The 20,611-nt window shown below is 45.9% G+C and overlaps 1 non-coding gene across 1 annotated transcript; it reads right to left on the bottom strand.

Moving 5' to 3' along the window:
* Positions 1-13,417: 13,417 nt before the first annotated feature.
* Positions 13,418-13,490, bottom strand: TRNAD-AUC (transfer RNA aspartic acid (anticodon AUC)). The gene has a single exon. It is a non-coding gene; the product is annotated as a tRNA-Asp (tRNA).
* Between the last annotated feature and the right edge of the window lie 7,121 nt (positions 13,491-20,611).

Here is a 20,611-nt window from a genome sequence, read left to right on the forward strand (position 1 = left end):
ACATGGTAATAAGTGCTTGCTGCTTCTCTAATTATGACTGCCTCTGGGCTCGCTGGCTGATTTTACCAAGTGGGGAGCAGAGAGAGAGCACCCCGCTAGGAAACCCAGAGCTTGATTCCTGGAGTCAGTCCAAGCAAGAACCCTCCTTTCCTCACCCCCTCCCAACTTCCTCCTTTACCTCTTGGCTCCCCAGTCCCCCTCAAGGGGAACTAGGGGGAGCTTGGCTTTCAACACAGCCCAGGGCAGGAAGTGGTTTTGTCACCACATCCCTTCCCCACTTCCCCCAGCCCCTCCTTTCAATACCACAACAGAGTTTAGCCAAGGCACTGGGAGAGCAGGATACACCCCCAGGTGGGCACCCCCTAACGCTGTCCAGAGTCAGAGCTTGGACACTAAGCCCCTTACCCAGGTGGAGGCCCCAACAGGACGGGGAGGGGGCTGATCTTCAAGCTCTGAGTCATCAGTTGGATGACACAGCCCTGCAGGCTGCTATTAGTAACTCCAGGCCCCAGATTGGGGTCAGCCTCACGAGATGAAAATTCTCTCCCTGTGTCTAGGATGGGGGAACTCCAAGCCTGTTTCTCCCAAACCTGCCCAAGAGGGGAGGGGCAGCCAGGCCTGAGAGGCCCTGGCAGGATGTGAGGAAGACATTGGTGTCTGGGATGTGAAGCAGGAAACTGTGTGCACTGCAAGACATTGCCCGAGGGGAGAGCATCATTCAAGCGTGTCCCCCCTCACACACACAAACACACCTACTTTCCTAGCCCCAGGGTGTCAGCAACTCCCACACTAACTGCAGAGGCCCCATAATAATACTGTCATGCCAGCCACCCATCTGTATTGAGCTCCTTCTATAGGAAGTCCTAGAGTATAGAATTTGGAATCAGAGTTTAAGTTCAAGTTTCAGCTCCTACTCCTGGCTGTGTGACCTTAAGCAAGTCACTCTGCCTCTCTCTGCCTCCATTTCCCCATTTGTAAAATGAGGAAGAGAATAGTCCTTACTTCAACATGTTATGGAAGGATTAAATGGGATTAGACATTGCAAGTTTTTAGCACATAGTAGGTATGCATGGGGGGATATTAGCTATTATGATTCTGTTACTCTAATGCTCTCACCTTTACAAGTTAGGACTCATGATCTCAGTTAACTTTACAAATAAGATTCATAAGCCCATTTTACAGGTGAGGAATCTGGGAGGCTTAGGGAGTTGCCCACACAGTTAGCAAGGGGCAGACCTGGGACCCAGCCCACACCTGACAGCAGCACCCTGTTCTTGCCATCACATTGCGCATGTGCTCCAGCCACCTCGGTCTGCGATCGTTCTAATAGTTAATGTGGGGGTGGCAGGAGCGTGGTGCACTTTATTGCAGATTGTAAACCATTTTCAAGGTGACAGACCCAAGGCCCAGAGAAGTGCTTCAGGTTGCTCACTGGCACACAGCTGGTGAGTGACAGAGCTCCTGCCTAGGCCTTCTGACTCCAAATCTCGTGCTAAGATCAGGTCACTGGGTCTGGCAAGAAGGAAGTCAGTGGGGGAAGCAGTCCGGAGGGTGGGGGATGCCCAGAAGTCAGGCTGGAGGGGGTTAAAGCCAGGAACCGACAGAGAAAACAGGTGTGGGGCATTTAACTGGTCTCCATAGGGAAAAAAATGGAGGTGGGGTGAATAAAAGATCAAGGTAGCTGGAAAAGACAGAGAAACGACAAGTGGAGTTTCCATTAAGGTGAGAAGTTCATGTGCACAAGAAGAGACGGCGCTGTGGACGGAGAGGTGTACCAATTCGGGGGAGAAAGAGGATGCACCTGGCTCCAGCTCCCCAGGCATCGGATTGCCCACTGGCAAGTAAGACTACGCTTTGGGTCCCAGCAAAGCAGGTATAGCCCCCAAATACACATTTGAAAGGTTGTATTTTTTAAATTAAGGCTTTATTTTTTTGGAGCAGGTTAAGGTTCACAGCAAAATTGAGGGGGAAGTACAGAGATTTACCCCCGTACATGCACAGCCTCACCTGTTACTAACTTCCCCCCACCAGAATGGTACATCTGTCACAATCGATGAAACTTCATTAGACCATCACAGTCACCCCAAATTCATAGTTTCTGGTTCACTCTTAGTGGTGCACATGCTATGGGTTTGGTCAAATGTGTGATGGATGACACGCATCCATCATTGTGCTATCATAGAGTTGTTTCACTGCCCTAAAAATTCCCTGCCCTCCACTTATTCATCCCTTCCTGCCACAAAGATTGTTTTTGATATTTGAAAAAAAGAAATCCTCCAAGTAGCCAGCATGGGAAAAGTCAGATCTTCGGTAGACTTCCTTATATAGTCATTTTTGGTTTAGTGTTGTTTTACTTTAATGACTTATGGGGAAAGGCAAACATTCTCAGTGATTGCCACCTCCAAAGGTCTAAATCTGATCCTCTTCACCATGGGGGGCAGGTGGAGGCCCTAACCCTCAAGAAACCCCAAGTTAAAAATTCAGTGGTCACTCGGCAGTGCTGGCCTGATAAATCGAGAACCCTGGGAAACAGGGCAGGAGAGAGACGTCCACACAGCACACAGGGCAACTGGCAGCCTCTTTGCCCCTTTTACAAACCTGGGTTGCACCCCTACTCGAGGCAAGGTACACTTTCTCAGGCATCTTCTATTTCTGCAGGAGCATCAACAGCACCTGGGAACCGGTTAGACAGGAAGACCCTCACCTGCCCCCCAACCCCCGAGAAGTACTGAATCAGCCCCTCTGCCAGGGGTCCAGCAATCTCTGTTTTAACAAATTGGCTGGGCATATCCAGTTTGAGATTTCTGCTTTAGTTGAGCTTCATCCCAGCACTGAGAGGGAGGGCTTTGACCTTATATGCAGATGAGAAAATTGAGGCTTACAGAGGTGAAGCCACTTGCCCAATGTCACACAGCTAGTACCAAAATTAGGTGAAAATCTAGGCCTCTTTGACTATAAAGCTGATACTCCTCACTGCAGTATTATAACTAGGACTGATGTTCAAATACTTAACAACAACCAGGACCTCTCTCTCTCTCTCTCACACTCACACACACACACACACACCACACACGTCAGAAGTGATTCCATCCAAGGAACTCCAGGAGGCCCCTTGGGGAGGGGGAGCTGACCATTATTGACCTTGTAATTCCTGGATCTACTGTCCTAGGGATCTGGAGAAAGGAGCTGTGGTGCACTTGGAAGATTCGAAGCAACACCTGTTAACAATGGGTAGGGAAATATTTCAATGTTTTAACAACTGGTGCTTCCCAGCTGAACATCAGCCGTGACTACAGTCCCCTTCCTAGAAGCTCCTTGTACTACCGGTGGAGGGCCTGGAGCTAAATTTAGCCTCAAAGAGAACACAGGTATAACAAATGTCTTATGAGAATACCTGTTCAGCAATGCTTCTCAAATTTGGCCGCACACTGGAGTCTCCTGGGATTTTCTTTTGACTAGTGAGGCTCGGGTTTCACCCCCAGAGAGTCTGGCTTAATTGGTCTGGCGTGCAGCCTGAGCACTGGGATTTTTTTAAAGCCTCCATGACTCTCATATGGAGCTAGGGATGAGAGCAATGCTATACCTGGCCCCAGAAACCTGTAAAAGACTCCAGATTAAGAGACCCTGGTTTGTGTCGGTATTTCCCAAGGCCGGGGACCTTAAAAAAAAAAAACACCCAGATTCTCAAGAGACTCTGATTCAGTAATCAGTGGGGCCCGGAATTGGATGTTAGCAAGCTCCCCTGGTTTAGAAATCAGTGACTCCCGCAGGCTGTGGTAACTGAGAGAGGCTCAGAGATTCCACACCCGCCTCCCCCAGCCCACCCCCCACATAGCTGAAGCAATTGAGAACATTTTGCCAGGAAGTATCCAGAACCAATTTCTGCAGCTCTTCCTTCCCCTGTGCTGCGGAGACATTGCTTCAAAGAACACACTCTGAAACATAGCCCAAGACACCCTCCCAGGAGAGCCGGTTTTTTTTTTTTTTTTTTTTTCTGGCTGCTCTGCTGCAGAGCCCCAGACCTGCTGGTTGCCTTTCCTTCCCATTAATCCTGGAACACCCTCATTTAAATGCAATTTGCATATATTTGCATACTGAGCTCCAGTGCCCCCCTCCTTCCCCCGCCCCCCCACCCCAGTGGCATGTTGGAGGAAAGTAAAACTAATGTATTCACAAAGCCCGCTGAGATGTGTTCGAACCTCACGCTGCGCTGGGACTTTGATACACCTGAAGCCAGGGTGTTGGGATGAAGGGAAGATGGCGTGGGCTCCGCGTGGATGCAGCTGGCAGAGAGGACAGCGCTAGAAGCCTCCTGAGGTCTGGAACCCGCAGTTCCAGCCCTGCCCCTGATGAGAGGCCATGTAGGATTTCTCCAGTGGGAAAAGTGAGAGAGCACCAGCAGAGGGGTGAGGGAGCCCCACCTTCCAGAGGGGTGGATGAGAGTCCTTCTCAGCCTCAGAAGGGGCCTGGCTTGGAGACCACCTCAGGCTCTTCCAGCTCCAACCATGGGCCCCAGGATGAGCCTGCCAGGTGAGGGCTGGTGCCGTGGAAGGATGTGTGTGTGGAATCTGACAGACGTAGGTTTGAACTGTATGACCTGTGGATAAATGACATTCCCTCCTGGGCCTCAGTTTCCTCATCTTCATAATGGGAGTACTAAGCTTATTACAGGGTAATGGGACTCGTGTCTTTATTTGGTTTCCCAGTAATGAAATATCTTTCTGAGGCCCCTTCTGAGGCTGGGAAGGAATCTGCTAATGGGTACAGGTGGCAGTGTATGCCCAGCAGCCCTGAGAGTTCCCAAAGACTGTCCCTGCTCACAGCCGATCAGCTGCCCTTCCCTCCAGCTCATTTTCCTAGTCTGGCCTCACATTACTGCTGGGAGCCTTCAGAAACCTTTTTGATACCTTCCTTTCTGTTTAAGTTAGTCCGAACCAGTTTTGATTGCTTGCAGCCAAGGGCCCCAACTGACACAAGGACCATTCTCTTCCTTCTCTTCAACCTCCTGAGTGTCTGGCTTTGATTGCAAGCACCGCCAGCCTCATTTCCAAAAGCCTATTCTAGTGCAACACGGTCCAAATCCACTCCTCTCCAGCCCTGCTCCTCCCTCTAGGCTCCCCCTCCTGCTTCTATTCATGGCACTCTCTCCTCCGTGAGCTTCCCAATTTCCAAGCCATCTGAACGTAATCCTATGGTGCCGCCCTCCCACTCCCATGTCATCCAAGCAGTTGACAACCTGTATAATCCTCTTAAACCCATCCCCTCCATATTAGTCGGCTAGGGCTGCCATTACAAAGTACCATAGACTGGGGTCAGGGTGGGGGGAGCTTAAACAACAGAAATTTACATTCTCACAGTCCTGGAGGCTGGAAGTTCAAGATCAAGGTGTTGGCAGCGTTGGTTTCTTCTGAGACCTCTCTCCTTGGCCTATAGATGGGCCATCTTCTCCCCGTGTCTTCACATGGCCTTCCCTCTGTGCATCTGTGTGTCCTAATTTCTTCTTGTAAGGACACCAGTCCAACTGCATTCGTATGTGCCCTAATGACCTTGATTTAACTTAATTACCTCTTTAAAGACTGTCTCCAAAGACAGTCACAATCTGAGATACTGTGGGTTAGAACTTCAACATATGAATTTGCAGCAGTGGGGGGAGGGGGAGTTGGGGCAGGGTGGGAGGGACCACGGTTCACCCCGTGACAATCTCCATCCTCTGCATTGTACTGCCACTGCTCCAGCTTCAGCTACCACTTCTCTCCTGGTAGTACAATAGCTCAGCCCCTCTTGGATCCAGCCCTGACACTCCAGATTCATCTCATTGATCAGCTCTCCCTGACTATGCTCAGAAAACTTCCATAGCTCCCTAGCGTCTCCAGAATATAGACTGAACTCCTTAGCCTGGCATCCAAGGCCCCTCAGAACCTGGCTCCAACCTGCTCTTTCAATCGCCATTGCAGTGAAGGCCATGGCAATGTGGTCTAGCATCTTGCTATTCACAGTATAATTTGTGGACCTATAGCATTGGCATCACCTAGGAGCTTGTTAGAAATGCAGAGTCTTGGGCCAGGCCCCAGACCAGCTGAATCAGAATCTGCATCACCTGCACAGACCCCAGGGAACCTGAACACACACTGAAGCATGATGGTTTACAGACACAAAAGGTGTCCAGAGAGGGACTCATAGGAATGGGACCTGTGGTCACCTCATTGGGTCAGAAACTTGACTTTGTCCTAACACAGCCATCCAACTCACAGGAGTCTGGGATACACAGCAGATGACAATTCCGAACACACAAATGAACTTGACTCTGCAAGGCTATTAAGAATTTCTAACTCGCAAGTATAAACAAGTGAAAAAGTTGCCAGAGATGGCTCCCTGATGGGAAAGGCAAGGTTCTCATCTCTCATTTCCATTTGGCAAACATTCGTTGAGGCCCTGCCGAGTGCCAGGCTGGGTGCTGGGCATCGGGCAGATGGAAGGAACGGAGATGGGAGCTTTGTCCTGTAGGAGTTCACAAACCAGGAGGAAGACAGAACACAAAGGCATGCATTCAGTAACCGGTGTACAGGCCATGGGCCCAAACCACCCACTCTGTCCCCCATTCCTCCATCCCCATGCTCTGGCCTCTGGGCCTTTGAGCATTCCTTTTCCCCCACCCCCCAACACACACACCTCCGCCCCATCACAAACCCTTCCCATGTCTCCCCTCTCTGCCCTCCCCTCTGTGTCTGGCTAAATCTTATTCATCCTTCAGATTTCAGCTGAGATGTCACTTCCAGAAAAATGCTGCTGACCACCCAATCTGGGAAGGGGGGCTTTTCCATGCTCCCATGATTCCCCTCAACCCACCACTTCCCTTATTGCGGCATTTTTCAAAATTCAGAGTGAATTTCCTGTTTATTTATCTATCTCTGCCCACAGGCTGAGATCATTTTGAGGGCAGGACCCTTATCTGTTGTGTTCACTGTCTTTGCAGGTATTTCTTAAATATAGAAAAATAATAATAATAGTGGTCAGCTTTTTTTTGATCTCACACTATGTGTCAGGCATGGTGCTAGGTATATATATGTATTAATTTATTTAATCCTACAACTACACAATGAGGAGGGTGATTTTTTTCCCATTTCACAGATGAAGAAATAGAGACACAGAAAAGTTAAAGAATTTCCCTGAGGTGTCACAGCAATTAAATGGCAGTTATTCAAACCCAGGCAATCTGGCTCCAGTGTCTGCATATTGGAAAAAGGGGTGATTAACCCTATGAGGGAGAGGTGAGCGGTCAGGGAAATCTTCATCAGGAACCACACCAGAGCTGGGTTTTGAGGAGTGAATAGGAGTTTGCCACATGGAAAAGGAGCAGGGCTTTGCAGCTTTGACAACTTCCAGTCCGGGCCCCAGTGCAGCAGCATTCTCCTGAAGGGCAAATGGAAGGCAAGTACCAGCTCTCTAGATACTCTCCAAGGAGGCCTAGACAGAGTGAGTGCCTTTGACAGCATCAAGTTTCAGCCTGAGTCACCCATGGGTGGACGAAGCAAGTTACGCACATCCTGAGGCTCCAGTCCTTTAGTCTCTGTGTGGGTGAGAAGCACACTTCCCTTTCACCTTGCCCCAAGATTCAAGGCTCATTTCCCAAACCACACCCCATTCCTTGCAGGGATTATTCGGATCATCATCTCAGAGGGAAGTTCCCAGCAAGCTTGCCTCCCGGCAGGTGCAGGCCCAGAGCAGACCTGGGGCCCTAGAGGAGAGCCAGGGAGTTTCCCCAAAACCCCACTCAGGCTATCCTCCCTGTGACCTCACAAACTCTGTGTGCTGCCTCGGGCTCAGGAGTCTCCTAACTTTTAAAGGCCCAGAACTCTTTTAAGAAACTAAATCTCAAGGGCACCTCAGCACAAAAAAATGGATCAAGAGAAAGTGCTGTGTGGCTCCCCATCCCTGCTGACCCTGACCCTGAGAGGGCCCCTGAACCCTGGGCTAGCGCAGCCACTTCTTTTTACTGCTGGGAAAACTGAGGTCCAGAGGAGGGAAGAGCTTTGCCAAGAATGCAGAGCGAGTCAGAGCCAGCACCTAGACAGGAAGTCCGGTCTCCTGAGTTGAACCAGCCTCTTGTTGATAAACAGCACCATCTCTCCCGCCCGTCCTGTCCTGAACTCTTAATTGCAATCTGGAAGACTCTACCCCTCCTACACAGCTTCATTCAATCATTCAGCAAACTCTTACTAGGCTCCTTCTAAGTGTCAGGTAACCAGCCAAGCCCCTGACCTCAGGGGGTGGCAAACTGATGCGTAAGACAAATACATGCAGAGATATTTATGATCCACTCTGACAAAGCCTCATCAGAGACCATTCATCCCTTATTCTCAGAACTTATCACACAGTAGGTGCTCAATACATAGGTGTGGAGCCTGAGGAAGGAGAGACGTAGGCTGACGGGCCGTGTTAGACTTCAGAGCTCTCATCTTTCCCTCTCCCTCCTCCCATCACTCAGCCCCCATGCAGAGATGGGCTGAGGACAAGAGAACTCAGACCCAAGCTCCGCCTGAACTTTGGTCTAGACCTGGGCCATGTGACCTGGTGGCCGCAGGGTCCATATGGTTGTTTTAATTAAAATTAACTAAAATTTAAAATTCCATTCTGCAGTCTCACTAGCCACACTTCTAGTGTTCAGAAGCCACACGTGGCTCGTGGTGACCATCCTGAATGTCATAGATCATCAGCATCATCACAAAAGTTCTCTGGAATTGTGCTGCTGGTCTAGAGCGACTCCTAGGACCAGTACAATTTTCAGAGTATTTGGGAATTGACATGAGGCTGCCAACTCTTTGTTTTGCCAGAAAATTTTAAAAGCAATAACAATGATTAAAAAAGAAAAGAACATGGACACTAAGAGTGATATGAAATTTTTGATTGGGTTCTCAATTTAAGAAACCCACATTAAGGGATACTGGTGGGACAACTGGAAAGATTTGAATACAGACTGCAGATTGAAAGTGGTTATGTAGGAGACTGCCCTAGTTCTTTGCAGATTAGGGGTGGAGGATTTAGGATGTCTGCAACTAACTCCTATGTGGTTCAGGAAAAAAAAGTATTATATAGTAACCTAAATGTCCATCGACAGATGAATAGATAAAGAAAATCTGGTGTGTGTGTATATATATATATATATATATATATATATACACACACACATATATACAATGGAATACTACTCAGCCATAAAAGAGAATGAAATATTGTCATTGGCAGCAACATGGATGGGCGATCATACTACGTGAAGTAAGTTAGAGAAAGACAAATAACATATGATATCACTTATATGTAGAATCTTTTAAAAATGACACAAACTTATTTGCAAAACAGAAAGAGACTCACAGGCATAGAAAACAAACTTATGGTTACTTGCGAGGGAAGGCGGGAAGGAGGGATAAATTGGGAGTTTGGGATTGGCAGATACAAACTACTATGTACAGAACAGATAAATAACAAAGTCCCACTGTATAACACAAGGAACTATATTAAATGGCTTGTAGTAACCTATAATGAAAAAGAATATGAAAAAGAGTATGTGTGTATATGTCTATATTCCCCTTCCCCATATATAAGTGAATCACTATGCTGTACACAAGAAACTAATACATTGTGAATCAACTATACTTCAATAAAAAATAAAAATAAAAAAGTTACAAAGTATTATATAGATATATATATTTGTAGAGAGAGAGACAGACAGACAGAAAGCAGATGTGTGAATGTGTTAACAACGAGTGGGTCTAGCTGATGCTTATAGGAGTGCTCATTGTATTATTCTTGTAACTTTTTTGAAGGTTTGAGAATTTTTCAAAATAAAAAATTGGGGGAAAAATAAGTCAAGACAGTGGTTACTTCACTGCTGGGGCAAAGCATGAGGGGTCCTGTGGGGCTGTGCTGAGACTCTAGCTCATGATGTGAGATGTTGGTTACATGATGGTGCAGCGGACTTAATTGTTCCCCAACCCCTGCAATCCCCTCTCCAAAAATGATACGTCCACCTGGAATGTGTGGATGTGACCTTATTTGGAAAAAGGGTCTTTCCAGATTAATTAAATGAAAGATTTTGAAATGAGATCATTCTGGATTAGAGCCGGCCCTACATCCAATGTCTTGTGTCCTTAGAAGAGAAAGGCCGAGGGAAGTTTGAGAACCAGAGACACAGGGAAGAAGACCATGTGAAGATGGAGGCAGAGAGATTGAGTGACACTATCACAAGCCAGGTAACTCCTAGAACTACCAGAAGGTGGAGGAGGCAAGGAAGGATTCTCCCCTAGAGCCTTCAGAGTCAAGTGCAGCCTTGCCAACACCATGATGTCAGACTTCTGGCCTCCAAAACTAAGAGAATAAATTTCTGTTGTTTTAAGCCACTAAGTTTCTGGTAATTTATTACAGCAGCTCTAGGACATTAACACTGGTGTGTTCACTTAAAGAAAATTCATCAGGCTGTATGCTTAAGATTTGTGCATGTTTCTCTATGTAAGTTAAACTTTATTTTTTGAATTGATGTATAGTTGATGTACAAGTTTGTGTTAGTTTCAGGTATGCAGCAAAGTGATTCAGTTATACATATATACATTTTTTTCTGATTCTTTTCTATTGTAGGTTATTACAAGATATTGAGCAGACTTCTCTGTGCTATAGTAGGTACTTTTTTGGTTATCTTTTTTCTATGTAGTAGTTTGTATCTGTTAATCCCAAACGCCTAACTTATGCCCCCTCCCCCCGCTTCCCCTTTGGTAATCATAAATTTGTTTTCTATGTCTGTGAGACTATTTCTGTTTTGTAAATAAGTCCCTTTGTATCATTTTTTTCAGTTCACATATAAGCAATATCATGTGATATTTGTCTTTCTCTGATTTACTTAGTATGATCATCTTTAGGTCCATCCATGTTGCTGCCAATGGCATTATTTCATTCTTTTTATGACTAAGTGATATTCCATTGTGTATATATACCACAATATCTTTATCCAATCATCTGCCAATGGACATTTAGGTTACTTCAATGTCTTGGCTATTGTGAATATTGCTGCTATGAACACTGGGGTGCATGTATCTTTTCGAATTATAGTTTTCTCCAGATATATGCCAAGGAGTGGGATTGCCGGATTATATAACTCTATTTTTAGTTTTTTAAGGAAACCCCATACTGTTCTCCATAGTGTCTGTACCAGTTCACATCCCCACCAACAGTGTAGAAGGGTTCCTTTTTCTCCACATCCTCTCCAGCATTTATTATTTGTAGACTTTTTTGATGGTGGCCATTCTGACTGGTGCGAGTTGATACCTCATTGTAGTTTTGATTTGTATTTCTCCAATAAGCTCCTTTAAAATGTACTTAAATAAGTTAGAATGACACTTTAATATTGGCATTCATTTATTTAAAAATTGTAAAGAAAAAGTTTTTGTAAAGACAATCTCAAAATAAAAGATGGGGCCCATCAAATGACGTTTAACTTTATGACACCTTTTTCATTCATTTGAGTAAGAATCCGAAAACATGTCTCATCACAGTTAAGCACTGGCTGCAGCTGGGCTGCACCAAAACCACGTGGGAAGCCTTAAAAACTGCAGAATCCCAGACAGAGAGGTCACCGGGACAGGATAGGGAGTCCAGAAATAGAGCAGAATATGTGTGGGAATTTAGTATATGCTAAAGGTGGCATTTTAAATTTGTGGAGGAGGACAGCCTATTCAATATGGTGTTGGTTCAACTGGCTAGTCACTTGGGAGAAAATAAAGCTGTATCTCTACCTCCTTCCAATCTCCAAAATAAATTCCAGATGGATTAAAATTGTAACTGAGAAAAAAAAAAAACGCCCTAAAAGAACTACAAGAGAATGTGAGACGTTTTCTGTTTATAATCTTGAGGTAGGAATTGCCTTTCATGAACATTCTCTGACTACTGATCCCCTAACTCTGTGCTCGGTGCTGGAGCTGGGGGCAGCAGGAGACCCTTGTTCTCGGGGAACTCACACTGTTGATGGTGATCTAGAATCATGGTTCCCAGGTTCTCAGATTTCACTAACTGTTAGTAGTAATTTTTAAATGATTTGCTTTTAATAATCTTAGAGTGGGGAAAGCATTTCTACGCACAATACAAAATCTCAAAGCTGTTATAAAAAAGATTAACCGGGCTAGGGGGTAGCTCAGTGGTAGAGCACGTGCTTAGCATGCATGAGGTCCTGGGTTTAATCCCCAGTACCTCCATTAAAAAATAATAATAATAATAAAATATATAAATAAATAAACCTAATTACCTCCCCCCCAAATAAAGAAAAAGATTAATTAATTTTGCTACCAAAAAATAAATAGCCAAAAACCAAAATGGCCTTTATGGGAGGGGAGAATGGAGATAGACTGCTTAATGAACATGAGGTTTTCTTTTGAGGTGATAAAAAAATGTTTTGCAGTGAGATAGAGGTGGTGGTTGCACAGCATTATGAATGTACTAAATACTAACTAATTGTTAGTATTGTAAGCTTTAAAATGATTAATTTTATATCATGTGAATTTTACTTCAATAAAGATAAATAAATAAGAATACAATTTTTTAAGGTCCACTAAGAAAAAAAAAAACTACCAAATACTCCACTGGGAAAAAGTTTGCAACACAAAGGGCAAAGAATCCATTTCCCTACATACAAAGAGTGCCTACAAATCAATAAGACAAAGATAAACAGTCTGGTGTTGGCGAGGGCATGGAGCAACAGACAGCCTCATATGTCATTACTCAGAATGCAGATAGGTGTGAACTTAGGGGAATGTAATTTGGAAATAATTTTAATAGACATAACTTTTGACCCAACAATGTCACTGCTAGGATTTTTTTCTTATAAATATACTTACACAAGTGTTCATTGTACTATTCTTTTGGCTTTTTTTTAATCAGTTATCTTTTTTGGGGGGGTAATTACGTTATTTTATTTATTTATTCAATGGAGGTGGTGGGGATTGAACTCAGGACCTCATGCATGCTAGGCACTAACTCTACCACTGAACTGTACCCTCCCTGCTCTCCATTGTACTATTCTTGCAACTCAAGCAAATATACAGGTTCAAAAATGCTTATCATCACAATGAACCTAAGCGCCCATTAGTAGGGAACTGATTAAATAGGGTACATTCATAAAGTGGAATCCTATCCAGTCATTAAAAAAAATGATACATATTTATACGTTCTTTTTTCAAAACTGAGTTTACAATGTTGTGTATTTATATGTTCTTATGGAAAACAGTCCAAGACAAGAAATATTGTGTGTCTTGGCGTGGGGGTGGGGAAGCAATGTCTCCAACAGTGAGTATTATACATCCAGTGTTTACAGGTTCTTCTTTTTTCATTTTTTTTATTTTGGGGAAGGAGGTCATTAGGTTTAATTATTTGTTTTTAATGGAGGCACTGGAGATTGAACCCAGGACCTCAAGCATGATAGGCACACACTCTACCACTGAGCTATACCCTCCCTTTCAGTATATACAGATTCTTAAAAGACATTTCTGGATGGTACACAAGGACCCAATAACAGTGGTCACCTCTAAGAAGTCACACTGATACTGAGGGACAGGAAGAGTGATTTTTACCTGAACTTCATATCTCTTGTACTTACTGAATTTTTTTTAACCATGAACATAGACTACTTTTTGCATACAGTCCTTTTTAAGATTAATTTTTCTATGATGAAATAGTTCAGGCATAGGAAAAATATAAATAATAATGAAATAAACTCAGGTTCCTGCCATCCTGGTTAAGTAATTTAACGTGAGTCACAATTTGAAGATCCCTGTGCATCCTTCCGTGATCTCACTCCCCTCCTCCCTCCCTAGAGAGAACACCATTCTAAATTTGGTGATATCCAATATACATGTTTTTATTCCCATGCATTTAAAAAGTCTTTTATAATTTCCTTATCTGTCAATAAACACTATAGTGTTTTGCATGTCTGTCCTTTATACAAATAGTGCTAACCTATAGTATGGCTCTTAGATCCGGGCAAGTCTGGCTTTAGATGGGTCTCCCTCTGGCCTTTCTCTGTCTGTGCCGCCCTTCACAGGGCAAGGATTCTAGGAAATGTGCACGCCTGTCAGCCTCTTTGAGATCACACCCAGGGTACCTGTGACCCCAGAACATCCAGCCCAAAAAGCACCGAGTCTGCCTCCACCTCCTATGCAGGACTCTTTTCAGGGTCCAGCCCGCTAAGGGTGGACCATCTACCTAAGTGTGCACCCCTAGCCCAGAGAGGTGGACAAGAGCCGACTGTTGGGGAGGGGTGGGATGAGGACTAAATGGAGCTGAACCTGGGCTAGAGCGCCCACACACAAAACGGGGGATGGTGTGGGATGCAGATGGAGGCTTGGCCTTAGTTGGTATTCTTGCCTTGGACTCCGCTCCCACCCCCAACCCCCGCCCGCCCAGAGAGAGAGATTAAATTATGTGCATTTGGCAACTTGCTTTGTCACGCAACATTACATTTTTGAGCATTATCTATGTTAATATCTATAGCTCCAGTTTGTTGATTTTTTCACTCCCACACAGTATTTCTTAAAAGTTTTCAAAGTTTCAGATCCCCGGCCCCTCACCCAGAAGGAAGGAAAGGAGCTACATGGGCTGAAGCATCTGCACCTTTTGGGAAGTTCTGCCAGATGCAGCTCAACAGCCCGATTTGGAAACCGCAGAGAGGTAAGCGCCTCTTGGCATGCCCCTGGCTTTGCACAGGCTAACACTGTCTCTTGCTGCTGCCCCTCCTTGTGGTCCCCAAGGTCGGCCTTTCCTGGATGGGCTGCTGCACAGGCCACCAGCCCAGCGACCTGGTTCCCGTCCGGGAGGCATGATGGAGGCAGCGCGCGCCCCCTGCTGGAGAGAAACGCGAGCCGAGCTGATCGGTCCCTCGTCCCTCCACCCCCAACCCCGCCCTCACCCAGCCTTTACCCTCAGCCTCTAGCGCTCATTTAAGGCCAACTCCGCTGGGACACAAATAACTAACATCTCCTCTGCTTTTAAAGAACGTTCACACATAAAATAGACACTCTAATAGCTCATTTTCATGGAGCCTTTATTAAGAATAAAGGAGCGCCTTTGAGAATCTGCAGGGCTCAAATCCAGGTCCATCCTCTGATCTCTATGTGACCTCTGGCAAGTCATTGGACTTCTGAATAACTCTGAGGTTCCTCATGAATAAAATGGTACAGTAATGTCACCTACCTCATAGAACTGCTTTGAGGATTAAGATGATGCCTGGCATTCAGCAAGGACTCGTTACTATTTAGATGCCAAGTCCAGGGCTAAGATTTCTCCCTGTGACCGAGAGCTTACTTGTGCCAGCTGCTGCTCTATGTTCTTTCTGTTGATTGTGTCATTTAATCATCACAACTCCATGTGGTGAGTGCGCTTATGTTCACTCCCACTTTACAGAGGAGGAAACTGAGGCACAGAGAGATCAAGCAGCTTACCCAAAGGCTCACAGCCTGTCGGTGGTGGAATGTTATTTGAACCCAGGCAATTGTACTCCAGAGCCTGGACCTTACGGCTACATCCTTGCATCTGTCTGGTGAGGCGGGTACTCTGCCCACTATAGAGCTGGGGACTCTGAGGCTCAGAGAGGTGAAGTGATTTGCCTCTAATCACACAACTAATTAGCACTGGAGCCCTGGCTTGGACTCACCCCAGTTCTGTCTCTTTGCATTGTCTAGTGTAACTCCCTGACAATGCAGCCAGCATGGTGATGCTGTGTGACAAATGAGGATGCTGAACTGAGACGGTTGAGTGACTTGCTCAAGGTCACAGAGCCACTTAGTAGGGAGCTTCTTCTGTTGGGGGTGGGGCCCAAGGACATTCTATATGGGGGCCCAGCACCTCCGCGGCACCCTTCTGCAACCCCTGGCCATCTCTTGTCTTTATGATCACAGCTCCTGTTCCCAGGCATCCGAGTTCAGCACCACTTGCTTTCAGGCCAGCCTCAGCACAGCTGTCACAGCTGTGCTCTCAAGCTGTCACTCACCCAGATCCTGGCCTTGGCATTGGCTCCCGAGGCTTCCTGTATGGCTCAGGGCTCAGATTCCATGCCCCTGCCCTCTGGGAAGCAGCTGGTACCATGGAAGGAGCTGGAGTTTGGAGGTTTGGAACCAGATAGTCCAGGGTTTGAGTCCACTTGCATCTCTTCATTTCTGCAAGACCTTGGGTAAGTTTCATCACCTCCCTGCACTCCTGTTTCATCACCTCTAAAATGGGGGTAATGATCAGTGCTTTGCAAGTACCTGTGAGGATGAAATGCAATAAAGTGTGCATAGCATCTGGTACACAGTAGGTGCTCAGTAAATGTTAGATCCCTTTGCTAATCCTTTGCTCCAGGTCTATGTCCCCTGCCATTCATGTCCCCTTCTCACAGGTCCAGAAGCCCCCACCTTCTCTTCCAAGATGGCCTCTTGACCTGTATAAGATATCTCCAAGCCAGAATTGGGCTGGTGTAGAACACACATCATTTCTGCTGCCTGGGGTAGAGGGGACAGGCATACAAGCACTGGCCCATGGGCAGAATAACATTACCATATATAACTCAGCCACTGTTCAGTGGCCCATCAGGTTGGCTGATCACCTACTATGTGTCAGTAACTGTTCTTGGTAATGGGGCTACCGTGGTAAATAAGACGAGATCCTTGTTTGATGTCTATCATTGAGAACTTACATACTCAGTGTTCAGCCCCGGGGCTAGCCACCATCGATAATGATATTAGGCCCACTTCTGAGCACTCACTCATTTCTCATTCATTGTTTCATTTAATCCTCACAGATCTCATCAGAAGTATTAATGTCATCTCTAATTTATAGGTGAGGGAACAGAGTTAAGAAGCATAAAAAGGAGCTGGGGGCTGACTGCAGACAGTCCAAGCCCAGAGCCTGAGCTTCCCTGTACTGCCCATGAATCTCCCTTTTACTCCTCAAAGGTTCTATTGTTGTTCCCATTTTACAGATGAGGAAACTGAGACTCAGAGGGAATGAAGGCTGTCCAAGGTCACAAAACATATAAATGTGGGTGCTGGGATATTTGGAGCCTAGATTTGGCCTGATTCCAGACCCCACATCACCCTACCGAGCCAACTCATTCAACAATCATTTTCTTCCCAGCAGAGAAACAAATCAGACCCCGGTCTGGCTTTGGGAGGCTCAATCTCTTGAGGAGTCTGGGAGGTAACTGGCAGCCTCGCACTGTGGTATATATGCTATGACAGAGGCATATAGAGGGTGCTTGGGGAACTCACACTAGGGAGACAACAACTCTACCGGGAAGGAGTCCTGGAAGGCTTTCTGGAGGAGGTGATGCTTAAGCTGGGCATGGAAAGGTAAAGAGCCTAGAAGAATCAAATAGAGTTGGGGGCTGGTGGAGAGTTGCCTGACAACACATGCAGGATATGGCCCCTTCCTAGGTATGGGACTATTGGGCGAGTTAATTTTTCTGTTTATCTCTCCTGGTCTAGGTAATGCCCTGTCCTCTCTTTGTAGCTCTAGTCCTAGAGGAAGGCGTGGGTCTCCTGAGTTGCTAATCTCAGGTTTGCCTCAATTTCCCTTAATCACTCTTTCAGCCCTTCCAACAACTTTGTTTCTAATTTTCCAAATTAGACTCCCTCATATTCTAGGCCTGTTTCCTTGTCTGTAAAGTGAAGGTTCATTCAGTAATGAGGATCCAGTAGCTCCCTTGGGACCACAAAACTGTGCTAAGTGTTGGGACTATCACAGGAAATGAGACAGATGAAAAGACATGAAAATCCTTCCTACCCGTCCTGTCTGTGTAATGATCAGATGAGACATTTACATAAATGACACCTGCTACCTGGGTCTCAGGAATTGCCTGCACAGGCAAACACTCTTTGGCCTACTATTCTAGTTGGGCAATTGTTTTCTGAATCCAAGTGTTCTGGTTCGAGGGCCTTTCCCTCACTTCCCCTTCCATCCTCCAATCCTGACAAAGAAAGATTTAGGACAAATAAAACAAAGCCTTAATTTACACCACAGGGAGTCAACTTAAAGGTCTCATCATCCCAAGTGGTGGTACAGGTTTAAGCTATAAATAGGTCTTTTAAGAACAGGTTTGGCTAAACCCAAAGATGACAATGACATACAGAGAGAAGGTAGTGATGAGCCCCACAGCATCCACCTGCTGGCCACCTCCTCTCAGCTCTGCTGTCCTCCTGGGGCACCTCAGACTGTGGGAGGAGCACTGGACTGGGAGTCAGGAAACCAGAGTTTGACCATCTACTGACCATCAAGTGCATGACTTTGGACAAGTCCCTTCACTGCTCCTGAGGTTCAGTTTCTCATCTGTAACATGGGAATATTGAGAATCCCTAGGATCTCAGGTTGCTGTGATTACAGTTTAAAAATGCATATAAAGCACCTGATGAAGCACCTGGTACTTGGTGAGGGCTCAATAAACATATACCAGCATGATTAGAATTTGCTGCAGGAGATCTGGCCTAGAAAGGCAGCCCTCTCCGTTAGGCCAGGAAACTTGCTGTGTGATCTTGAGCAAATCACTTTCTCTGGGCTTCAGTGTTTTCATCTGGAAAATGGTAAACTAGTAACCACTCTTCCTGGCTCAGGAAAAGATAGTTGAAGGATCATCTAAGAACCAGGTAGTGGTAGTATTACTACATGAGAAACAGGACAGCAGTTTTACGAGTGTGGAGTCTAGAGCCAGATCGCCTTGTTCTCAGACCCAGCTCTACTCTTACTTAGATTCCTTAGATTTACTGTCCTGTGCCTGTTTTCTCATATGTAAGATGGAAAAAATAATGGCAACTACCTCGTAGAGTAGTTATGAGATGAAATAAATTAATGCAGATAAATGCTTAAAACAGTGACTGGCACAGCGTATTTTAGGTATTATAATTAGGAGGCATACTTCACATGGTATTTAAATTGCTTAGGGCTTTGGAATCAGACAGACCTGTGACTGTATCCCAGCTCTATCCTGTTGGGTGTGTGACCTTGGACAAGTCTCTTCCCCTCTCTGAGCCTCTACAGTCTCCTCTCTACAATGGAAGACTGTAACAACCCTTGCTTCCTTCAGGTACCATGATGCAGCAAAGCACATGTACAGTGCCTGGCATGTGGTAGGTGCTCATGCAAGGTGCTTTCCCTCCTCTTTCCCTCTTAGCTCCTCTCCTCAGCATTTTTCTCAATGGTCCACTTTAATATCCTTCTGACCCAGAGTCTCTTCACAGCTTCTATAAGTCTCTCCATCAAAACTGAGGCCAGAACTACAATTGCATGTTCTGGTAGGAAGAACCCTGGATTGGCAGGCAGAAAACCAGGTAGGTTGGCTTGCTTGTCTTTGTAATGGCAGAATTCTATATCTTGTTTCAAGCAGTCATGACCTTGGGCCACGAGCTTTCCCTCTCTGGTCTTGGGCTCCATGAAAAGGCTGTTACCTTCTATATCATGATATTCTGTAATCCTGTGATTTGGTGGCAAAGGCCAAGGTTAGGATTGGGCCTTAGTTGGGCTGGGAATGGGTGCTGTGGAATTACTCCCAAGTACCCCAACATCCTTGAAGGAGGTGACCTGGTCAGAAGCAGGGTACAGCCTACTGACATGGGATGGGGGTTGGAGGTGGCTCTGCAGGGCTGAGGAATCCAGTCCACACTGGAAAACTGCCCAATGGTACAAAGCCAACCTGCTATCATGTCATTGTTTACCTATCTTTCCAGGGCTGCTCTGCGGACCTAGTCCTACAGAAGCAGGGGAAGAGAGGGTGGAGGGCGTAGCCAATCCAGAAGCCTCATGCTCTATTCCCCTTACCAAAACCTGCTCCTAGGAAAGGACCCAGGAAACCAATTCATAGTCAACTCATAGGTACACACAAGGTGCTCAAAGCACTTTGTCTTCAAATAAGTTTTCTTTGCAGGAGTTTTTTCCCCCAAATTTGTACTTTTCAATTGACAACTTATGCAACACAGACACTAAGAGACAAACCAGGGCGCCAGGCTCCTGCGCAAAATTATATAAAGGTTTAAACAGAGGATACTGCCAAAGGTGGCATTTCGGGCATCAGGAGGTCATACCTTTCCGAAAGGCTGCACACCTTTAACTATATCTATATTATTTATATTGACCAGAAGACAGCTGCGGAGAATATCTTGACGTCCAGCTTTATTATGTAACAGATTTGTACACAAAGCTACGAGCAGAGAACTGACTCTCCCCTTCCCCAACTCCAGCCATCCAGGCTTACATCCCGAGTCCCTTTACTTGTAACTTTGGACCAGCCATTTCCATCTCCAGGCCTGTTTCCCCATCTGTAAAAAGATTATATGTTCCCCTCCTCCCACGACTATCAAACCTAATCGGGAAGGATTTGATTGGGTTCGATGAGAATGTAAACTAATCGGTTAAAAGCCGGTAACATTTCCTCGTCTCCGAGCCAAGCCAAATCTTCCCGGTCGCTCGCTTTTCGGAGCTGTTCCGGGAAAGGCGTGGCCACCGGGAGCCACGCCCAAGGAAGTGGGACCAGCCTTAGCCGCGCCCAACCCTGCGGCCCAGGGAAGGGACCCAGCAGTTACGTCACATAATCATCCTATGTATGCCTCCGCCG

This window comes from Camelus dromedarius, chromosome 18 (assembly GCF_036321535.1).
Source record: "Camelus dromedarius isolate mCamDro1 chromosome 18, mCamDro1.pat, whole genome shotgun sequence".
Classification (NCBI taxonomy): domain Eukaryota; kingdom Metazoa; phylum Chordata; class Mammalia; order Artiodactyla; family Camelidae; genus Camelus; species Camelus dromedarius.